The sequence below is a fragment of the Mixophyes fleayi genome, chromosome 2 (genome assembly GCF_038048845.1).
Source record: "Mixophyes fleayi isolate aMixFle1 chromosome 2, aMixFle1.hap1, whole genome shotgun sequence".
NCBI classification, from domain to species: Eukaryota; Metazoa; Chordata; class Amphibia; order Anura; family Limnodynastidae; genus Mixophyes; species Mixophyes fleayi.
Window position 1 is genome coordinate 119,257,017 of NC_134403.1, and position 24,247 is coordinate 119,281,263.

Here is a 24,247-nt window from a genome sequence, read left to right on the forward strand (position 1 = left end):
AGTCCATGGGTTCTTGTAGTTTAGGACACTCTGCCTTAAAGTGGCCTGGCTCACCACATTCAAAACACTTCAGATTAGACAGCTTTGCACCTGGCCCTCTGTCCGTAGCAGTTTTGCCATTGGGCCCTGTGGAAAGGATTGTCAAACCTGGCTTTTGGCGTGGCAGCGGCTTTGGCACAAATGCATGTTCTTTAGTCATTTGCTGTAGCGCACAAAACCTTTCTACCACGGTGGCAAGCTCTTCATAAGTTTGTGGGTCTGATTTCAGAACCCACCTTTGCAAATCGCAGTTCAGCCCCCGGATGCAGTGATCTATCGCCAGAACTTCAATAATCCGAGAAGGCGAATTCTCCTCAGGCTGCAGCCACTTCTTTAAAATTTTAGAAAGCTCAGCCACTTGCGCTCTGACCGGTTTTTCTTTATCATAGCGCCATTGGTGATAGCGCTGGGCTCTGCCTGGCCCAGAAACTCCAATGCGAGCCAATATCTCAGACTTTAGACACAGATAATCAGAGGCCCGTTCCTCATCTAGATCCATATAAGCTCGCTAAGCTTCACCAGTCAGATATGGCGCCAGTCTCTCAGCCCAATTTTAGGAGGTCATTTTAGCACTTTTTGCAAGTCTCTCGAAAGACACCAGATATGCTTCTACGTCATCAGCTGGTGACATTTTCTGGAGAACAGGACCAGGTGGTTCATTTCTATATGATCTTTGGAGTCTTTAACACAACAATACTACTTTTTTAACTTTTAACTTGCAGATCAGCATACTATCTTTAGATTTTAACCACTACATCCATATTTTTTTTATTGGTCCGTAGCATAAAGTCTATGTTTTTTCAATATACAAATCCTATCAGTTACTCTTTCTCATATATGATATTTAATCATTTCTTGAACTGACATTCATCTGTCTTAGATTAGATACAAATTGAAGAATTTTCCAACCAATCTGTTATCTTCAAAGATTGTACCTACGACTGAGGGTACGACCGGTCGGGAAATTCATGCATACACACTACACTGAATTTACTTTCAGATCTGTGCTCTTCATCTGGTCCTCTTGTCGTTTAGATTATGACAGCACAATAGTCACTCATTATTTCATCCTTGTAACACTGATTAAAATCGCCTTGTTATTGCTATCCATCATCATCATCATCATCATCACCATTTATTTATATAGTGCCACTAATGCCGCAGCACTGTACAGAGAACTCATTCACATCAGTCCCTGCCCCATTGGAGCTTACAGTCTAAATTCTCTGACACACACACAGACAGACTAGGGTTAATTTGTTAGCAGCCAATTAACCTACCAGTATGTTTTTTGGAGTGTGGGAGGAAACCGGAGCACCCGGAGGAAAGCCACGCAAACACGGGGAACAAACTCCTCACAGATAAGGCCATGGTCTGGAATTGAACTCATGACCCCAGTGCTGCAAGGCAGATGTGCTAACCACTACGCAACCGTGCTGCCTTGTTATTGCTATCCACATGCCCTTACGAAATTCTGTGACTTGAAACAAACTATTCCATCTACTGCACTCTCTACATTTAGTTACCAGGACATGTTCATTGCTGGCATCGGCTGAAAAGACCATTGGGTATATTTACTAAACTGCAAGTTTGAAAAAGTGGAGATGTTGCCTATAGCATCCAATCAAATTCTAGCTCTCACTTTGTAGAATGTACTAAATAAATGATAACTAGAATCTGATTGGTTGCTATAGGCAACATCTCCACTTTTTCAAACCCTCAGTTTAGTAAATATACCTCTGTGACTCTGTTAACTTTATGGAGATTGTGATCGTGAGTGCATATATACTACATGATCGGAAGGTGAATAAAACAAGTTTTATTAAACAGTATGACAAACCAAATGAAACAACAATCGACACTTTGGAAAGATTGATGTTCATCGTGTGATAATACACACTAATGAGATATGTGGTCGAGCGGACATTTATAATCATCTGAAAAATTTCCAGTGTGTAACTAGCCTTAGTCTTGACCAGCTCTCAGGGTCATTCTATTTATTGGCACTATACTCTACTGAAGTGGCAGGATCATCATCATCATCATCATCAACAACAACATTTATTTATATAGCGCAAGCAAATTCCGTAGCGCTTTACAATTGGGAACAAACATTGATAAAACAATACTGGGTGATACATACAGACAGAGAGGTAAGAGAACCCTGCTCGCAAGCTTACAATCTATAGGACAATGGGAGTTAGAAACACAAGGGCATGTGCTACATAATATTGCACAATGGACCAGCTAGAACGCAAAGGTAAAAGTATTGAGTGGGATGTGTGTGTTGCAGTGTTGGTCAGAGGGTTGTTGTCTTGCGTTAGCTGTGTAGAGGATGGTAAAAGGGTAATCTAGGGAAATTAAGATGGTGGCTGAGGAATATCATAACCTTGTCTGAAGAGGTGGGTTTTCAATGAACGCTTGAAGGTTTGAAGACTAGAGGAAAGTCTTACTGTGCGAGGGAGGGAATTACACAACGTGGGTGCAGCCCGGAAAAAATTCTGTAACCGAGAATGGGAGGATGTGATGAGAGTGGAGGAGAGAAGTAGATCTTGTTCAGAACGAAGGTGTCGAGTTTGGAGCTATTTCGAGACCAGTGAGGAAATGTATGTGGGTGCAATTTTGTTGATGGCCTTGTATGTTAGTAGAAGAATTTTATATTGGATTCGTTGAAATACAGGCAGCCAGTGTAGAGACTGACAGAGTGGCTCAGCAGAGGAAAAACTGTTAGTAAGGAAAATCAATCTAGCCGCTGCATGCAAAATAGATTGTAGGGGTTCAAGTCTGACTTTGGGAAGACCAGTAAGGAGGGAATTGCAATAGTCGATGAGGGAAATGATGAGTGCATGAATTAATGTTTTTGCGGTGTCTTGTGTCAGATATGTGCGTATTCTGGAAATGTTCTTTAGGTGTATGTAACATGATTTAGATATAGAGTTGATGTGGGGGATAAATGACAGCTGTGAATCAAGAATTACACCTAGGCAACGAGCTTGCGGGGTGGGATTTATGGTCATGTTATCAACAGAAATTGAAATGTCAGGCAGGAAGCTTCTGTTTTTGGGTGGGAATATTATTAATTCAGTTTTTGAAAGATTGAGTTTGAGTTGGCGAGAAGACATCCAAGATGAAATGGCAGAAAGACAGTCAGTAACACGAGACAACACAGATGGTGAAAGATCAGGAGAGGATAGATAAATTTGTGTATCATCTGCATAGAGATGATACTGAAATCCAAAGAATAGCAGAGGACCTAGGACTGAGCCTTGTGGTACTCAAACTGATAAAGGAAGCGGAGCAGAGGTGGATCCAGAGAAATTAACACTGAAAGAGCGATTAGATAGGTAGGATGAGAACCAGGATAGGACAGTGCCTTTAAGACCTAGGGATTGTAGCGTTTGTATGAGGAGAGAGTGGTCAACAGTGTCAAATGCAGCAAAGAGATCCAGGAGAATTAGAAGAGAGTAATGGTTATTATGTTTTGCTGTGATCAAATCATTGACAACCTTGGTCAGTGCAGTCTCTGTGGAGTGTTGAGAGCGAAAACCTCACTGAAGAGGATCCAACAGGTTGTTTGCTGTAAGAAAGTGTGTGAGACGAGCGTAGGCAATTCTCTCGAGAAGCTTGGAGGGGCATGGGAGCTGGGAGATGGGGCGGTAATTTACAAGAGAGTTAGGGTCAGAATTTTGTTTCTTTAAAATGGGAGTAATCACTGCATGCTTGATTAGTGATGGAAAAATACCAGTAGAAAGAGATAGATTACAGATTTTAGTTAGAGGGGGAATGAGAACAGGAGACAGGGACATACCAATTTGTGAGGGAATGGGATCAAGAGGACAGGAGGCAGAGTAGGAATATGAGAAGAGAGTAGAAACTTCCTCTTCATTTGTGGGATCAAATGAAGAGAGAGTGTCAGAGGGTGCTACAAAAGAATTGAGCCTGAATTGATTGCCTGTCAAGGGAGATGAAACCATTTCAAGCCTGATCTTATCAATTTTGTCCTTGAAATAGGAAGCAAGAGCCTGTGCACTGATGTTAGTTGGAGGATTTGGGGCAAGAGGATTCAGAAGAGAGTTAAATGTGTTAAAGAGGCGTTTAGAGTTAGAAGCCTGAGCATAGATGAGAGATCGGAAGTATGCTCTTTTAGCAGTGTCCAGAGCATTTCTATAGGAGTGGTAGATATCAGTATATGTGATGAAATCATTAGAGGCACAAGATTTACGCCAGTGACGTTCTGCTTTACGAGAAAGTTTTTGTAGAGTTCGTGTTACTGTAGTGTGCCACGGTTGGCAACAAATTCTACGCAAAGTATGTAGTGTCGCTGGAGCCACTTGATCCAGGGCAGTTGCTAGGGTTTGATGATAATGGGGTACTGCCCGATCAGGGAGGAAAATGTAGAAATTGGGGAGAGAAGGTGTTGGAGAGAGGTGGAAAACTGTTGAAAATCAATAGAGTTGAAATTCCTGCGGTTGTGAGGAGGCTTGGAAGAGTTTGACACTAGGAAGAGTAAAGAACTGGGGGTGAGCGAGTAGCTAATAAGGTGATGATCTGAGAGGGGGAAAGTCACTTCATCGATGTAGAACAGTCTGGTTGCAAATGAATATCTCTTTATAGTGTACATGATTATATAATTAAGAATCATCCTGTGAAAAAAGTTGAAAACGGCACCTGTGATAGATGTCATACAAATAAAATATCATCCGACATGGCCGAAAATCTTGTGATGAAAACTTTCATAACCTTCCAAAAAAATGTCCGCTGCTATAGAGAAGCCATACAATTAATATAAACCATTTCCATAAAGTTAAATCGCATAAAAAAGGCTAAAAGTCACATGACAATCGATACTAGATAAATCCAACCAAACAAAATGGCCGTTCCTGAGTCAAACCTTAACCCACAGGGATAGTTAAACCAGAAAAAGGAATATCCAACAATTATGAAACAATGCAAATGTTATATATATATATATATATATATATATATATATATATATAAAAAGAATGAATACAGCTCTTGATCGTGTAATAGTTAAGAGTTAAATCTAGTGCAATTGGTGGTAATTATTAGGTGCACCAGATATAGGCTTAGCTTCCACAGTCTGGGGAGGAGGTTGGATGCCTCCTTTGAGACACTGCAAAGGGTGGCTAGTTTTGGAGCCCGAAGAGACAAAAGTTTGCAAATTTGGAAACTCAACATAGATGTGCGTCACTCACTTTTATATCTGGTACGCATAATAATTACCATCAATTGCACTGGATCTAATTCTTAACTACTACACGTGCGATATTTCTTCTTCTTCTTTTCAGATTTTGTTCCAAAACGTACCACTCAGTATATTGGAGGTTGGCTATCACCTGTACATAAGAGAGTGTGTCAAGGTGTATTGTTTCATGGACTTTTGTTTATTCCAAATATTGGGTTAAGCACCACTACATATCTTGTGTTGCTATGTGATATAGATATATATATATATATATATATATATATATATATATACATCACAAAACAAACAGAGCAAGATGCCTAATGGTGCTTAACCCAATATTTGGCATAAGCAAAAGTTTGCTTATATATTTGCAGCATTTAGCCCCACCCTCCCGTAAAATGATGCGTTTGCGTCATTACGTCACGGGGCGGGGGCAAAAATAATGCGATTTTCAGGGCCCCGCCCTCTACACGCCCACCTGCCCCCAGCAGCTTCTGGATCATACTTGCCATAAGTTGGCAAGTATGGTTTACTCAAATGTTGTAGTCTGTCTAAAGTTTGAGAATGTTTAGCTTATTTTTGAACTTTAGAACCAGTTGGACAAAACAATTTGGTCATGTGTACTCAGGAGCTGACTGAATAGAGCTGACTGAATAGAGCTTCCTGAAATTAGATTTGTATAACCAGAAATTCTGATCATACTTTGTTGATGCATTAACTCAAACAGTACTTTAGATCATGCAATATGTTATCATCAACATTTTATCATGGTTAAATATCTATATAAACAAAATTAACACAATAAACTCTTGAGAAAAAAAGAAAACTATAAATCATGAAGCACTTCAAATTTTGTGTACCTGACAATAATTATACCACACACCTGTGTTTTTTATTTTTCAGTGTAACCTCACTGTAAACTAAACTCTTCATACTCACAAAACATCAGAACAGTAAGATATTCATTTATATAATATTTTTGTATAATTTCACCAACTTAAATTATGTTTTGAACATTTCAATCGTGTTTGGTATTAAGCATAGCTTGTTTGAAAATATTAGATTTTCAGCTTTTAACCTTCTTTTCCAACTGATTATTATTTGAAAGTGTGATTCATCCATCTGCAGACAGCTTGAGGGGGGTAGAAAAATAGAGTTAGCTGCCTAGCAGACATAGAAGAGCTAGAGAAAGAAAAAAAAATGAAAATCCATTGTATTCTACTGACATTTTAAAAGTACAAAAGCATCAACATGCGTACCCAATCACAGATAGCTTTTACATAAATTAATCCAGAGCAGTTATGCCTTTAATAAACCTAAGTGTCTTCAGATTGTTTTAAATAATGCAACAATCTTAGCACATGTAGGCATAGGTGGTTGTGATTGTCAACAAAACATTACAAAGTAAAGTAAGGCAGAAAATGTATAAGGAGCATACTATCAATGTTGGCATAACAAACTGGATGGCAAACATGAGAAAATATGGAAACATTTTAATTAAATACATTTCCTTATCTGTCAGGAGAAATGCTGTGCTGCTCTACAAAAATGATTATCTCCTATTTGAAGAGATAATTAGAATTATAAATCAAATGAAAAGGCACAAACAATTAATTGAAGTCTGTGTGTATATTGATAGAACTTATGATGACATTTAGACTGTTGATGTTTACTCTAGAAATGAAACATAAAACATGCCTGTTTTCTGATCATTATCAACTATTGTTAGTTGTTAAACAAATTAAATGGGCAAGAATGTTCATAATGAATCATTTAAATAGCAATTAATTATGGGCAACCTTTAAAAATCTAACATTTCACATATGTATGACACCGACTAGCATGATACCAATAACAGCACATTGCTTTGTTCATTCACTTTTTTATAAAACTACTTTTTTCTGCTATTTTATAGTACTGCTAGATTAAAGCCCATCAAAATGATGGAAAATAATAAGAGTAAGATCATGTTGGACCTATTGCCACATAAAGTTTCCGTCGACTAAAAACAGTATCATATAAATATATGACAAGTGTTATTAGACTGCCGGTCTCGTAATAAACTTACAGAACTAGTGGAAGAGGTCCTCGCCTACAGCAGCTGCCTTTCCCGTCCGTAGAGCTTGATGTGCTCACAGGTACTCGGTGCCCCCAGGACTTAACTCTTACAGTAGTGTAAGTTTATTGACAACACCACAGCGGCAGGGCCAGAGGAGGCAGCTCAGATGGTAACGGATGGTCAGATGTAAGCCAAGGTCAGGGGTCCTAAACAAGCAGAGTAGTCAAATAACACGCCAAAAGGTCAGGGTCACCAGCACGAAAGCAGAATCCAGAAACAGAGCAAAGGGTCACAAACAGGAGGTCCAATAACAGAGGAACATGGTATCCACAGGAACACTGGAACAAGACAGGAACAGGACAGGAGCAGGTCAGTAACAGACAGCATCAACGCTATAATCGGCAGGGAGGCTTAGCCCCCCCTACCTTAAAAACTAAATGCAGCCAATCAGAAGCAGGCGTAGGGTCATATGACAGCCGCCCCTCAGGCATAATATATTTAATCTTATTAGGGTAAATTAGCCCACAGACTATTTTGACAGGTGCACACGCGCCCAGCTGCTCTGAATTGCCGGGACACGGTGAACTAATGCACCAGCATCTGACCGTTGCCCTAGGCGGAAATTATGTCCCGGTCGTCAAGGATACGGCTGGGACGCAGGAGACAGAAGGAAGTGAGTCGTGGCGGTGCCTGCCGCTGCGGCTCGTAACAGCAAGCTATTCTTTCGGGCCATGTTGGTTTACATGTCATTGTGATAAAGTAATCTGGTTTTCCGTATTTACGAATAATGGCCATTGCATCTTGGTAATTTTGTATTATATTTCTTGGATTTCCTTGGAATGAAGAAGGAAGGATGACAGATTTTCTGGGGAGCAAACATCATGTTGTTGCTTCACTATGTAAGTAATGCATGAGGCCGATATTTTTTTCCATCCTCAATTGTTTTTTTTTGTAGTATATAGTTAAACCAATTGGCTTCCGTTTTCATGTAAGGATCAACTAAATATTGTGGAGTCAGCTTACCAAAAAGAAAAGGGTTAAATTGGTTAGGGATTGATAGTCTATAACTGTAATAATGCGATTGCCTTACTCGTGTTCGTTTGTGTATAAATATAAATATATATATATATATATATATATATATATATATATATATATATATAGTGTTAAAGCAAGAATAAGGCTGGAAGATATTTGATATCTGAAGCTAATAACTAACAATATAATAACATATGCGTGCATAGCTAATAAATTAGATGCAATATATGATAAGGTATTTGTATTAGAAATGAATATAAATTTATATATATATTAAAGTGTATTATAATTAAGGATGACACTATATATGTTAGAAGCTGACATTGACAGTTTCACTTGTTATCAAGATTGTATGCTCTAACTATTGTGAGTCATAATCCTATAGCAACCAGAGGCACTGCCTTAAGTATCTTATATGGCCAAGAGCTTACACAATGAAAACAGCTGTTAGTATGCTAATACACAAATGAAGCAAAACTAGTTATTCTTTGAATTTGAAATTGTATCAACCAATGAAGATCGAGCACCAGAGTGTAAGCGATGCATCTAGACTATAACAACAGAAGGGTTCTCCTTTAAGAGATGAAAACTTGTGTTTTCTTAGAAATGGGAATGTACATGTTAGATATCATGAATATGTAATTAGTTGTGTAACTTGTAACTCATAAATTTCAAGTGTGAAGAATGTAGTTAAGAGTTTTTGGATTGAAGCCAACAAGAGATGTATACTCTCACTTTGCAAGATGGATGTTTTACTTACTGTTATTACTTATCTTTTATTTTGAAGTAAACCTTCATTACTTCAGACTTTTTTTCTGGACACTCCGGTTTTTCTGCCTCATTAATAAATATATATATATTAATATTTATATATATATATATATATATATATATATATATAGTGGCAATTGGGACACTTTGCCACCTTCTAATAGAAGAAACACACACACACACACACACACACACACACACCAGGAGACCAGCTGGAGCTTCTGGTCTAATCAATTAAGGAGTCAGTCAGAGCAATGCCAGACAGGAGGTTTTAAAGCTGGGTTTGATCTGTGTGTGGGAGACTGCCGCCAAAAAGTGGCCAGTGACCACTTAGGGTTCTAACTGTGATAGCCAGAGTTCAGGGCTATGGGACTGTTTATTTCTGTGAATGTTTCATTTGATTGCTGAAGACACTGCCAAGACTGTTTATCCACCCTGAATAAATGTCAAAGTGCTGCAGAAAAACCTGTGTGAGGAGCCATCTGTTTGCACGCTTTTGCTTTTTACAATATATATATATATATATATATATATGTATATATATGTGTGTATATATATATATATATATATATATCTATAATATAAATGTCTAGTGGCGTGTGTTAGTCTGTCTGTGTGTGTGTGGAAAATATAAAACCAAGCTGCAGCGCCACCTGCTGGGCGGAGTTATACACTGACCTACTAAATTCTTAGTGTGTGTGGAAAAAAAAATTCAGAAAGGGCTGAAATTTGGTATACTAAGATGTTTTTAATTTGTTAATTTAATTTGTTAATTGTTAAAAGTGTTTATAAAGATTTAAAATATATATATATATTTCTTGAAGGAGAAGTGACAGTTGGGAGTGGTTGGTGGTTGCCGGGGGTGACAGTGGGGAGTGGTTGGTGGTTGAGGCCTGGGCTATGGCCCAAATGCATGAGAAGAACCTTTTTAACACCTTAAGTAGCTTGATTTGACTAGAATACATGAGTATCATGCACGGGATAACTTGTATATATATATGTATATATATATATATATATATATATAAAATCAAATTTGTTTGTGTGCCTTGTGTGTGTGTATTTATAAAGGTGGGGAGCAGCGTTAGCCTTTTATATATATATAAATTTACTTGTTTGTTTTAATGTTCATTACGTGGGCATTAAAATATTTCACTTCAGTAAATCATTTTTCCTTTCTATCATGTGCACATGCTAAAAATATAGTACAATGTATGAAGCCATAGAGTTTATTCTGCACCATTGAGGAAACTCACTGCATGATTCATTAATGATAATTAGTACTCTTGAACCTGTGCTACATAATCTTACTGCAGTTTCAACTACACATTGACGCAGTTAAAAAATCCTTAGAATTCTATTTTGCTGTTTAAAATCTTGACTGACTGTTTATCTTGTTATAAACAGACTTAGCAATATGTTGTAGTGCCATTAGGAGTAAGATAGGACTTTTTCTCTATGTTGTGTAGATATTCTGTGCAGCTTGTATTGCGGATATATTGTATTAGATGCTAAAAGATGAGTTCACAACCCAGGATGCTAAAACATTATGCTAGAGCACTTGCAGTTTGATTTTGTCTTTAATTGTGACTTGCTTGGGGTTACAAATAAATACTTATAGTATTACCTGGGGTTATATATAGGTACACTTGTACACTTGACTTATTCTGTCTTGGCAGTTTTGAACAAACTCTTGGCCTTTTAGTAAATAATTTAAAATATAGAGGACAATTCAAGTCCAGAAGAAGTGCCCTTGCATGATGATCGTAAAATATTATTCTTCAGTATTTATTATCTATTGTCTAGATTTCGCAAGTTATCATGTAGGTAAATTTATAAATGCGCTCTTCCCCTAGCTACTTTCACAAAATTAATTCAACCTTAAAAATATACTCTGATTTTATTCAGTGAGAGTTAAAGCGTAAAAATGTAATTTACTTTAAATAAAATATTGGTGATGCAACAACCGATGAGTAAGTATTGCAATTTCCATCTACAGAAGAAATTCTGAGCAGAGTTCTCCCATGCCAACATAACAAGCTCCTGTTGAAAGATCTCAACCCCCATCACAAGCTGGTACAAAAACATCTGGACAGCGCACAGCATTAACACAAGAGGCTGGACAACAAGTAATTCATTGGATGCTATCTGATCTAAGTTTACAAAGAAAATGGCTAAAGTCTTCTCTCTTCCTGTTTAGTGCAAGTACAGCGTCATTGCCAGACAAGCTCCCTTCCCACTTGGGATCCCTTAACACAACTGCTGCCATTGCTGTGTCTAATGTGTCAGTTTAATTTTTTATGATTTTCTAATTCTTTCTCTATACTTTCATGGTCTGAGGCAATGCAGATCGCCACCAGAGTGTGACAGCCCTGTTCTCAATGCCATCTGCTGAGAGTCAAATCAGTGTTCTTCTTGCCACCTGTGGATTGATAGTACATCTTCATTGGCAGAAAAGCCATTGAAGGTGCATTTTTAAAACTATTGCATTTTGTTAATTATATTCTAATGTAGTTCTGTATGTTTCACCCATGAATAGCTCACATGAATGACCAAAGGCTTGACAACATTGAGAATTTAATCAAATAGGGTTCATCACATGACCGTCTGAAGAATACAAGTATGATGGGACATTTTACATTATTTTCTAGATATAAGTTCACATAGTTAAAATGATTATAACCATTGATAACGTTAACTTTTCTGTCTTTATTTTAGTTGGAAAATATCTCTTTGGCATTCTATCCTTGTCACACAGTTCCTGAACAAGATACATATAGTCTTTTATATGATATATATTTATGCGTAATCATTTCTGATGAAAACTAATTTTCATCTTTGCAGATTTTAAAGAAAAACATTCAGCATTGAACAATACAGTGTCCTTGAAGCAATGCTGAAAATAGCTAATTGAGGCAGTACACTTCATAGTAACCTAAACACCATAGGCAGTGGTGGGATTCAGCCGGTTCTCACCGGTTCGCCAGAACCAATACCTCATTTTAGGCCCGGTTCGGATAACCTCTGACTACAGGCTGAAACACCATCTTCGTTGGTGGGGGGAGCAGGCTCCGTGAAGAAAAAAAAATCACCTGTCCTCTGCGTCGGCAATCCTCCTCCCTGGTCCGTCCGCACTGAATGTCGGGCGTGATGTCATCATTCCACGCCCAACATTCAGTGAGGAGCGGTGCAGAGAGGAGTCGGCGGCAAGAAGAGAGAAGACAAACAGAAGAAGAAGAGAAGAGAGGAGAACAAAGGAGAAGAAAGAAGTCGACAGAAAAGGTAACTGAAGGAACGTAACCAAGGGGGAGCAATGGCAGCATGGCAGACTTTTTTTTCAAGGGCAAAGGCAGCATGGCAGACATTTTTTCAGGGGCAAAGGCAGCATGGCAGACATTTTTTCAGGGGCAAAGGCAGTATGACAGACATTTTTTCAGGGGCAAAGCAAAGGCAGCATGGCAGACTTTAATTTCAAGGGCAAAGGCAGCATGGCAGACTTTTTTTTCAAGGGCAAAGGCAGCATGGCAGACATTTTTTCAGGGACAAAGGCAGTATGACAGACATTTTTTCAGGGGCAAAGCAAAGGCAACATGCAGACTGTTTTTAGGGGCAAAGCCAGCATGGCACAGTGTAATGAAGAGGGACATTACTGTGGCATAATATGAACTGGGGACACTACTGTGGCATAATATGAGCTAGGGGTATTACTGTGGCATAATATGAACTGGGGACATTACTGTGGCATAATATGAACTGGAGACATTACTGTGGCATAGTATGACCCAAGGGCATTGCTGTGTAGCATAACATGACTCATTACTATTATTATCCCGATATTAGCAGCATAAAATAAGAAATCTTTTATGCACATGCACACCTTTTACACATTTTTTTTTAAAGGATGAAAAGGCCGCAGAGTTTGACAGGTTTTTTCAATAAGAAACCAAAATTGGAATCTGTTGAATCAGAATTGGCCTTGGATAGCACAAAACAGTCACAAGTACAACCAATCCAACCTGAAGAACGCAGCACGTCAATTATTGAAATACTAAGCAAAGAAAATTGCAAATGAGGACGCCAATCAATAAGCAATATGGAAATATCTTAAATAACACCTTTTGTCAGGTACTCTTTAATATTTTTTTCTTTAATATTTTAAAACTCTTTCTTATAACATAATCTAGTTTTGTGTACCTCTTTTATTGTTCTTATTTGAGTATTAAATGCATGAAATATTAAAATAGATTTCGGTATATCTTTTTATATATTTAAAACGGTCATTAGGGCAGAGAATCGGTTGTTAATTTATTTAAATCCCACCAGTGACCATGGGGCGTGATTCATTAAGGAAAGTAAAGCAAAGAAAATGAGTAACTTTGAACCTTGGCAAAACCATGTTGCTTTGGAGAGGCATGTAAATTTAAAATGTAGGGGCAGATTAATAGTTGGGGTAGGGCATGTCATAAATCAACTTTTGATGTTAGTGTAAAAATAAAGTTATCAAACATTTGTGTCCTACATTAAAAAACAGCCAATATTTTTCCTATGTGCAAAATAATAAACTCTTTTGCAGTCTTTGCATTGCAACATGATTTTGCCAATGTTCAAAGTTACTCATTTTTTTGCTTTCCTTTCCTTAATGAATTAGGCCCTATATCTTGATGTATATCTTGATGTATAGAATGAAATACTCCTGGAATAAAACAATTTATTTGCAAACTCATTTCCTTTATCACCAGTGTTTAACCATGGAATGTGAGACAACAAATATTTACACTTGCTATTTTCAACTACATGGAAAATTCAAGAATTCTTGAAATTTGCAGAAGCAATTTAAGGACTTAGGACCTCATCTAGAGTCGGACACAATTTACACTCAAATCGCAAGTATAATTTACACAGTATTTTGAGTGACACGGATCTTTAGATCCGTGCGACTTAGCATACTCTGCAAACTGTACAAAAACACTCCTTTATCTGCCTTATGGGCCTGTGTGCAAGTGTATCATGCACTGTTTAGCAAATAATTGAAAAAAAAAAAAAACGTAAAAAAAAAAGCAAAAATATTCTTTCCCCCCCAAACATCACAAGGGTTGGTTATGCTGTTTGAGAGAGGGTGCACAACTTTTTTCACATTTTAATTTTTTTTACTTGGCTTTTCTTTACACCAAGGTCTCCTGCACCAGCTGGAAGCACCCACAATAGATATGTCTCCTAGAGATCTATCTGTGTTTGCTTTCAACTCAATATAGCATGTAAAGAGCATGAGCATGCCTTTTACATTGCTAGGATCGCCCACTACCGCCCCGTTCCACCTCTCTAAGTGGAGTGCAAACTGAGATGATCTTGGCCAATAGTGCTTTTTGTGCTGAACAGAAGGACTTGCCTCCAACTCTAAACAAGGCCCTTAATGAATATATAGGAAATTAAGTAAATAATAATGACATGTTTTTCTTTTTTCCTTTCTGATACTACTCTAATGTATTAATAGAAAATTTACTGTTATCATCTTCATGTTGAAGTACTGTGTACTTTTGTTGTAAATCAATACTCTTGATTTAAAATGAGAACATATCTTATATAATTTGTTCTTTTATTAGTTCAAAGAAACTAGGGAAGGGAAAATACACACTATGTCCAGTCTTCAAACTTTAGTGATTTTAAAACCATAATAAATATAAAGAAAATATTTAAAGATGAACTGCAGTGTTATCTCCGATTTTATGCATAAAATGAACCATTTACATTTTTTAATACATTGATTGTTAGAATTATCCTCTGCAAATGTTTAATTGTGTTCCTGTTCTTTAATGCACCTATCCAAATTTCTCATTGTATTTAATGTTATGTAAATATAAAGTATAAATAAGTATAAAAATTACATATATGCAATCATTTGTGAAATCCTTTTATTTTAAAAATAATGTCAGGTAACATTGAGGGCATGATGCTGATTAAGGAGCAAAGGCAGAAATTGGAGTATATTGTCTCCAGAACTAACCATGTTACAATGCAAGTCATACAATTTTTTGGGGGGCGGACCTAAGTTGTGTGCTACATGAAACTGTCTGCTGTTTCATGTTGCACACAAATATTTGATAGTTTTATTTTTAAACTGAACTGTGTAGCTAGGACTTGCTCTATGCTAACTGGAAATATTTCCAGATGTGTAAAATTTACATCCCCCCCTCAAATGCAACATGTTTTTCCAATGTGCAAATTGAATTCCTTTTTATGCCTTTGCTACAAAGGCTGGGTACACACTACATTGTTTTCAGCTGATTATTGGACCAATCACACAGTAAAGGACCATTCAGGCCGATATCGCATTACTGTGCACTTTGCAACAATGAACTATTATCATTTCAAATCTCATCGTATCGCTTCATTTGATACTTTAGGTAGGATGCCTAGGATATCCCATTGAGATGTAAAAGGGAGATAATTTACAAGTTTCTCAGTGGCGAACACTTTAACCTTAAGCCAGAAGGCTCTAACCAGAGGACAGCTCCATAAACAATGAACTAAATCCGCATTCACTTCATGACAGAGTGGACAGCGCTGAAAAGACATTGAGCCCATCATGATGCTATGATGAGGGGAAATATATGATCTATGATAAACATTTAGAAATAATTCAGTATACATGGTTGCTGGTATCAAGCAACAAGAAACTTCTAGGTTCTTCAGAAGAGTACCTACTGTTAGATCTGGGAATGAGTGTAACCATTGAGAAAGACCTGTTATAACCTTAGAGTGGAGAATGGCAGAGTACAAATATTAATATATAATTATAATTGTACCTAATATTACCATTACTTACTATTTGATTATTATGAACATACATCAATACTGCATGTAAGGTACATTTTCTGGTGTTTAATATAGATTTGTAGGATTTACTTGGACTACAAACCACTATAGACCATAAGAAAAATGTGGCTATCACATGGCTCACCCTTACTGCCTTTATATTCATACCATTGGCTCTAACATCTAAAAATTGTTTTCCTTTAAGCAAGAATCCTATGTCTATCACTGACATTTTTGTATGTAAGTAAAGCTTCTTATGTGTTCAAATCATGCACTCATGGACCATACCATGGTCCGATTATGTTAGAGATGCTCAGGCTCGGTTTACTGAAAACTGAGCACACCCAAACTTAGAGGATCCAAGTAGGCTTGTGAGCCAGCTCGATACTTTCACATTGTCCTCGGATCTGAATCGAGGCAAAACATCATTGCGTTGTCGGATCTCGTGGGTTTTGGATTCCATAAGTACCTACCTCCCCAGGAGATCCAGCACCATTGCTCACACAGAAAGAGGGGTAGCAGTGCTCTTGTCACTCTCCATTCTCCAGTGACATTGCTCAGTGCCATTGCTCACACAGAAACATGGGTAGTAGAGTTCTTGTCACTCTCCGTTATCCAGTGCCATTGCTCAGTGCCATTGCTTATACAGAAACAGAAGGGGTAGCAGTGTTCTTGTCACTTGACAAAAATTGACTGCAAATCACTGGAAATTAATGTTATTGAGGTTAATAATAATGTAGGAACAAAAAAAGAGCCAAATTATGTGATTTTAGAAAAACAAATAGGGATTTTAGAAAAACAAATAGGATCCAAAACCAAAACACGTCAGGGCGGGTTTGCCAAAATCAAAACACAAAGTTAATGCAGATCCAAAACCTAAATCAAAACCAAAACCAAAATACGGGATCAGTGAACATCTCTAGTTTTTGTGTGTAAGTACAGCTTCTTAAAACTTAAGATTTCATTTGTGCATTTCTAGATTCATGTCTTAAACATGGACCAATGCATTTCACAACCTATGTTGTGGGAGAAATATGACTTTGACTGTTCACTAAATAAAACACTATGTTAATTCCCTTTCCTAAATCTGAACTAATGAGACCTCTATCTCCACTGGAATCTTTATGTGTGCATTCACCCCACAAAAAGGAATAATATCCACTGTATATAATATTCTCTTCTCCTAAAAAACCTACCATTCCTATCCACAAACTCAAGTGGGAGGTTGACTTGGGCATACCACCAGATAGGGAAACATGGGCAATAATATGTAAAAGGATATCTAAGACTTCTATCTCATCACTGGTCAAAGAAAACGTTTATAAAATATATACCGATGGAATTTAGTTCCTACCAGGCTGAATTTTTTTTATTTCTGAATTGTGTTGGAGAGGCTGTGGAGAACAGGGTACCTTCCTTCATATCTGGTGGTCTTGACCAAAGATAGCTTATTTCTGGGATGATGTTGCCGCCTTGATTAGCTACATTACTCAAGTCTGTATAGCTAAATGCCCATGGTCTTTTCTCCTTGGATCTCCTATCAATACCCTAGACAAATTCTCAGAGAAATTGTCAGTTCAGATTCTTACAGCAGCCAGATGCCTGGTGGAAAAACATTGGAAAAATCCAGATCCCTCTTCTAGACAACAACTTCTAAATAAAATTTGGTATTTGGCATCTATGGAAATCAAATTTGCGTATTTAAATAAGAAAACTCATAAATTTACCCAAATTTTGAGTTATTGGTTCATATACACTAACCCATCTATTCCCAAACCATCATCTGACCAAACTCAAAATACATCATTCCTTTTCCTATAAATAATAGAGAATATGGATGAACACAAAATCATATTCCAAACTATCTGTTCACCGGGAGTCCAGATTAGGGGGTAAATGTATTATAGTGCGATTTTTTTCAAGTCGCCAGAAATCGGTGAGTTTACAGCTAAAATTTAAAGCGGCGCTGCCTTGTAAAGGCAAGTTTGCCTTTACAAGCCAGTGCCGCTTTAAATTTTAGTTGTAAACTCGCCGATTTCCGGCGACTTGAACAAAATCGCACTATAATACATTTACCCCCAGGTCTCAACCCCCCTTCTCCTTTTTTTACCTCCCCCATTTAATGCCTTATTTATAGTCACACGCCTTCAGATCTCTTAACAAACTTCTTAATAACTTTCTATTATTATTATTATTATTATAACGGGAGATAAATGATATCTACTCATAGACGTGGCTCTAGATTTCCTGAACATAGACCTTCTCCTTTCATACACAATAGGGCACAGTAAAATACATAAAGAGAAAGTTCATTCCAGTGAAGTATTTACAGAACTAATAGAATGATCAAACTGTTTTTCGGCAATAATTCTAGTTAGAAAATGACACTATAATGAGAGAATTAACTGGTGATTATTACATAGTAAGAAAATTTGGAGAAGCATTGCACATGTTTCTAGAAATATTTCTGACAAAGCCCTTCAATAATAATTACATTTCTAGTGATCACTGGTGTGGTCACTGAAGAATTTTGACAGTATCAATGCAGCCCTCACACCTTGACATTGCTTATGCATACTTACATGTTTGTGTGATAGGATTCATAGAAATAATACTCTTATTTCTATATTTCCTATATCACCTTAGATTGTAATCTCTAGCAAGCAGGATCCTCTTCCTTTCTGTCCTCCTCTCATTACTTAAGCCACCAGCTCAATTGTGTTTTCCCTTCTACCCTCATCATCATCATCATCATCACCATTTATTTATATAGCGCCACTGATTCCGCAGCGCTGTACAGAGAACTCAGTCACATCAGTCCCTCCCCAATTGGAGCTTACAGTCTAAATTCCCTAACATACATACACACACACACACACACACACACACACACACACAGACAGACACACAGACTAGGGTCAATTTGATAGCAGCCAATTAACCTACCAGTATGTTTTTGGAGTGAGGGAGGAAACCGGAGCACCCGGAGGAAACCCATGCAAACACGGGGAGAACATACAAACTCCAAACAGAGAAGGCCATGGTCCGCAATTGAACTCATGACCTCAGTGCTGTGAGGCAGAAGTGCTAACCACTGAGCCACCGTGCTGCCCACAACCAATGGCACTGAGCCTGTTTCCTGTACTCACACACTTGGGTACAGGCTCAGATTGTTCTAATTTATTCCCCACCACTAGTCATTGTAGGGGACTATTCACCGCCGAGCACTTTATTTATTGCTGGTTTGGCTATTCATTTGCTGTGTATTTTATTGTTTTACCTATTTTGTATTGCACAGTTTTTGCCAAGTACTGTTTTACTGTATTCTCTATGTATGGCAATGAGGACCTTTTCTGGTGCCTTATAAATACACAGCAATGATAGCAATAATAGCAATACTACTACTACTATAAGTAATAATAATATCAATAATAATAATAATCAAAATAATTGTGCAGTTTATATTTAAACCAGACCAGAATACCCATAGTTGCATAGACAGATCAAAATTAGGACAAATAGAAGGAATGACTGGTAATTAGATGTTCTGAATGTAGAATAATTTTAATGTGATACTACTAAGGTCAGCATGGTGGCTTAGTGGTTAGCCTTCTACCTCACAGCACTGGGGCAGCACCATGGCCTTATCTGTGTGGTGTTTGTATGTTCTACCTGTGTTTGCGTGGGTTTCCTTCGGGTACTCCGGTTTCATCCCACACTCCAAAAACATACTGGTAGGGCAATTGGCTGCTATCAAATTGACTTTAGTCTCTCTCTCTGTCTGGGTGTATGTATGTTAGGGAATTTAGACTGTAAGCTCCAATGGGGCAGGGACTGATTTGAGCGCATTCTCTGTACAGCGCTGCGGAATTAGTAGCACTATATAAATAGATGATGATGATGATTGTATTTTGACTATATATTTATATTATGTTATCACCCCATTTAGGATTGTTCTTTTTATTCCTATTTACATTTTAAGATGTTATTTAATTATTTAATTACATTTTGAATATATTATATCAACTTTCCTTAACATGTGTTACAAAAAGTTTACAAATAAAGTGTTAAATAAAAAATTTATTTGATTTTCCATCATGCACTCACAAATCTTATATGCCAATCAAACTGACTGAATCACCCTGAATGGTTATCCATCTAAGGACATTACCATAAAGCCTTCATCCTATGGGATTAAGATTAACTATAGGCCATTCATTCTGAGTTGTAAGAACAGTCCATTCAAGCTATCTTCCTGAGATACAATGATCGCTATATTTCAGTAAGGTTTGACTTGTACATTTTCATTATACTGGTTGAGTATATTGGTATGATGTGAGTATTGGGACCTGCCCGAATAAACCCTCATATCCGTTATGTCTTTTACAAATAGACTGTTTATTAATGGAACAGGGATTTCAGAACTACATTGACTACATTGACTATTAGCTGAAAATAAAAAATTCCCTGAGGATTATCCACATCCGCTTTTGTGTACACATGATGACACTTACTAAGGGACACTTTTAGACTTATTTTTTCTTTTCAGGAAATTTTCAGTTTATTGATCTCCTAAGAAACCGTTTTTTTCTGTTGTTTCTATTTGTAATATGTATTATACATTTCTGGCCAGAACATTTATTGTGTTGCTAATAAATTTGTACTGTTACTTATTTACATATATTTATTTCCATGAATATCTCTATCAGACATTAACCTAGCATAATTTAGAATTAACTTTAGCCACTCATATTTACACACATACCTTGAGTCATTAACATGATTTAACATAAGCCTTGTGGAATTGCAAAATTTTGTATTTTCTACTCATTTTGGAGGATCAGAGATCTCCTCCCATATTCCTATCTGGCAGCTTCACATCTCAATCTTTATCCGTTGGGAGCGCTGATATAGCCTCATTTACAATACTACTTGACTTTTTGATAGATCTTTAAGACATCATTTTCCTGAAACCTAGACAGGTTTATTAGTTATGTTGAAATAACCAATACAATGTATGTTTTCATTATATTGTACAAGCATACCGGAAGTAAGTTAATTGAAAAGTACATGTGTCTTTAACATAGATACCCATTTACTTTTTTATGTAGTTCATGTTAAAAATGCACTGATATAAAGTCATGTCAGATACACTTCAACTAAATATAAATTTATTAAAAAAAATAAAATGGACATAAAAATAAGTCGGGTTTGAAGATTCACATTAAAAGACCTCTTTTTAAATAAGAAGTCAAAATAAAAGTGATTGTTCGTCAGACAGTGATAGTTGTTGCATATTTGTTTCCATCTCGCTAAGTTAGTCATAAAATAAATCTTAGGTTACGATCCACATTATAATTAATTTTTGAAAAACTTATAATTATAAAGTATTAAATCTATTGTCAAACCGCTATGGTGCATTATATTGCTTTTCAGATGGTTTCCAAAAATGTGTTACTCTATTTAGTGTGATAAACTTCCTTTTCACTAAATATAAAGTTATTACAAGCATCCGACACACATAATAGATGCCTCAACTGAAGATTCATGTTACATTTTATACCCTTAACTTTCATTACTATAAAATATTCTTTGGATCGAACAGCTTTTGTAACATTGCATTGGTTTTATTACAGTTGCACTAATTAACATTACATACATTAGTCTGTAAAGCTACATTTTCAAAAAATGTTTCGTTAATTATAAGAATATAACACACATAACAGATAGATGGATTAGAAAAACTCCATTGCATGTATATGCCGAAAATCCTATCTTTCTTATTTATGACTTGGATTGTAACACATGTAGGGCCTGAGTCATTAAGGAGAGCAAAGCAAAAACAAGGAGTACCGTATTTCCCCATGTATAAGACGCACCTTTTTCCCCAAAATTTTGGGTCTAAAACCTGGGCGCTTCTTATACAGGGGTAGCGGGGATGCCTTGGGGGGGGCAGCTTTACAGTGGCAGCAGGGGGGATCGAAGGGGTGCGGGGCAGCATTACAGTGGCAGCAGGGGGGATCGAGGGGGAGCGGGGCAGCGTTACAGTGGCAGCAGGGGGGATCGAGGGGGAGTGGGGCAACGTTACAGTCTCAGCGGAGGGGATCGAAGGGGAGCGGGGCAGAGTTACAGTGGCAGCGGAGGGGATCCAGGAGGAGGGGGACAGAGGCACAGTGGCAGCGGGGATCCAGGAGGAGGGGGACAGCGGTATGCATGAATCCAGGAGGAGGGGGACAGAGGCACAGTGGCAGCAGGGATCCAGGAGGAAGGGGACAGCGGTATGCACACATCCAGGAGGAGAGGGACAGAGGTACAGTGGCAGCGGTGGGGGGGGTGATTGCAGGTAGAGTATGCAGTGCAGCCGGCCATTACACTCTCCCTGCCTTTTTTGACAGCTACCGTAATTTTTTTTTTTTAAATTTCGGGCCAAAATTAAGGTGCGTCTTATACATAGGAGCGCCTTGTACATGGGGAAATACGGTATGTTTGCTTCTGGACAAACCATGTTACAATGCAAGGAGTGCAAATAATTTTATAATTTTACTCATAAGTTACATTAGCTAAATAAATTTGCTGCCTTTAGTCAGAAAAAAACACACTCTAAGTAAATAGACAGTAAATATTAGCATATTATGGAATCCAAAGACAATTAAACTGATTTAGTTACACACTCAATATCATAAGAGTGCATGTCTAAAAGATGTGTTGATTTCCCACAAAGTCTGACAATTTTCTGTGTCTCGTCTCAGCATTTTAAAGACTTGTCTCTGCCCGCAGGGGTTGTGGCTTGCAACACTTTTTCTAATCACCATTTGTCTGTTGCCTGATTTACTAACCAATTCTACTATGTGATCTAACTTTCCTGTAAAGTGTCACATCTATCCAATTTTATCATTAATAAATCCTTTATTATTCTGTCCATCTTTTAATACCAAACATGATGACATTTTGACAATGTGACATACCTTTTCCAAAGATATGTGATTTTAGCTGTTCATGGATACCACCCGTACCTGTCAGTCATAACCCTGGTGTGGTTTTTGCCCCTCAGTACGGAGTGGCAAATGGATTTTCCAAAATATGAAAAATGAAGGCATTTTCTTTCAAGTTCATATTTCTATATACCTGCATAAAGACCCTACAGATTCTATACAGGAGTCTCCAAGATTCTCACCTAGGCATATGACTCTCTAATTTATACCTAGTGGTTAGTTTGTGTTTACAATAGCAATTGAAAGGAAGTCAATTAGCTAGTGAAATACATGATCAAAAACAATGGATGTGTGTGATCTGCATATCTTAAGCTGGTCTCTTCACAAAGGGTTTGCTTAACTTAATTATCTCCTACTGGGCTAATCCTTTAATTTTAAAAAACATTTGGTCACACATTTATCTGAGTTGAAGATCATGTTCATTTATGTATCCATGCAAAGTTTTATTTGGGCCCTGACATTTAATATTCTATTTCAGCATATCAGATTTGTGCTCTCATCCTGACAAACATCACTGGTATTTAGTTACAATATATGTTAATTATACAAGGGGCGGAAACTAAAAGGTAAAGAATGCTGGACATGGTCACTTTTAATTGTCTTACAGTGTGCTAAATAGCATACATTATTATCCTTTTCTTGTTCCCATTGGACATTGTTTTCCATAAATGTCTATGCATAACATTGTTCAGTACCTTTGAAGAAATTCTAAAGAAATCCTAAAGTCATCGGGCCTGATTCATTAAGGAACTTAAATTAAGAAGTTTCTTATTTAAGTCTCCTGGACAAAACCATGTTACAATGCAAGGGGTGAAAATTAGTTTTCTGTTTTGCACATAAGTTAAATACTGACTGTTTTTTCATGTAGCACACAAATACTTGATAGCTTATTTGTACACTAAAAAGTTGATATTTGTGTCTGGGCCATGCTTTCAAGGGGACTGAGGTCTAATTTGTCAGGGGGACCACTGCATGTTGCCTGAGCCTGCAATGTTCTCTCATTTTGTCTTTTAGCTGATGCTCAAAGTCTTGCCACCTGGGAAAAACGTTTATAAATAGCAATGTTACGAAAATATGCAGGCTTTTAAAGTTAAAAAGACATAGCTTATTTTTAGAAATTACAATGATGTTCAGTCATTTGAAAACTAACATGACCTTGTTTAGAGACGCAGAGCACAATATATAAATTAGTGATCTATACAGAATACATTATTTTTTTTTTATCTCATTCTCCTGCGCTACAGGCTGTTCCTGGTGAGACATGATTCAAAACAGGAATACAAAAACCAATAGCTTCCAAGAGAGGGCAGAGTTAAGCTTTAGATG